The sequence below is a fragment of the Monosiga brevicollis genome, genomic scaffold, assembly GCF_000002865.3.
Source record: "Monosiga brevicollis MX1 MONBRscaffold_28 genomic scaffold, whole genome shotgun sequence".
NCBI lineage: Eukaryota > Choanoflagellata > Craspedida > Salpingoecidae > Monosiga > Monosiga brevicollis.
Window position 1 is genome coordinate 611,710 of NW_001865065.1, and position 1,247 is coordinate 612,956.

At 51.2% G+C, this 1,247-nt stretch overlaps 1 protein-coding gene across 1 annotated transcript in view; it reads left to right on the top strand.

Moving 5' to 3' along the window:
• The window catches only part of MONBRDRAFT_11415 (uncharacterized protein), a gene marked incomplete at both ends in the record, with an annotated part of 9,604 nt that overhangs the window by 7,797 nt on the left and 560 nt on the right, over nucleotides 1-1,247 (top strand). The window lies entirely within an intron of this gene.

Below are 1,247 nucleotides of genomic sequence, written 5' to 3' on the forward strand. Positions count from 1 at the left end.
CATGAGAGGGTACGGTACAATCATAACGTTAAAAGGCTTGCTGACCAAGCGCTGACAAATATTATCAGACTTCAAACTGCAATGATTGAAATGTTTGCTAGGACAAGTGTCTTCCAGTGTGGCCCAACAGCTTCTGGATGTGTCTGTGCTTGTAGCCCAATTGTCCGCCTCCTCTTTTGTAAATCTGCTTGGTCATCTCGCCCGCTGCGCCAAAGCTTGTTGTGTGGACCAGCCGGGGCTTCATGAGGCCTCTAATCTTCGCGAGCCAATTGCTTTGTGGTTTTAGTCCAGACGAGCGCTGACTTACACCCAGCGCCACTTTACCGATGTGGTGGCGCTCGTGATGCCTTTCGTAGTTTAACTTGTAGTCTTCTTTGAATTGTCGCTGTATTTTTGAGAACTTTAAGTATGATTATATGATGCCGTGCGCATTTCTGTACCTAAGTCCTGCGCTTGAGTTTCATGGCATGACAGAAGCCTGGGGCAGGTATTCCCTGTGGAGGAAAGAAGAATGACTTTGTTTTGGCAGCTGCCCCAAAACACGAAGCTCAAATTCGAGGGCGACAAGAAAACGAGTAAGAATTGGAGCGTATGCTGCGATGACGCACACACTTGTACTTCTCGGAATGATAAAGCACAGTCCAACCCCCGACCACCTCGCAAGCCTGCATCAAGGTGGGCGCTGCCCTTCTCCGAGCCGAAAAGGAGAAGCGCGTTTACTACACCGGTTTCAACCATGGAAAAACTCTGATCGTCCCTGCGGCGATGACGACAACCGGTGGGTTCGCCTCCTCCTTTGTGGATCTGCTTGGTCAGCTCGCCCGCTGCGCCGAGGCCCGTGGTGTGTACCAGCCGGGGCTGGATGAGGCCTTTGTTCCTCAGTGGAAGGGTCGCTTTGCGGCGCTGGTCCATCAGATGAACGCTGACCACATCCAGCGCCACTTTGGCGGTGCCTGCCTGCGCTCGTCGTAGGTAGGCACCGTCTCGGGGGTCCCTCTGTGGGGATCCCTGTGTGCACCTGTCGCTCCCAGGGTGGTTCTCGTTGTGTCTGTTGATGGCTTGACTTGTATTTTTGTTTTAATTTTGCTTTAATTTTTGCTGTATTTTGTGGTATTTCTGCTGAATTTTTGTAAGGTCCTTTGTATGATGTCTTTGTCTTCTGTGGTCGGTTGTTTTCTCAATCCGACGTTGTGTCTCGTTGGATGTGAGCGTGCCGTGGTGTTCGTTGTGTTTGTGCGGATGGCTAT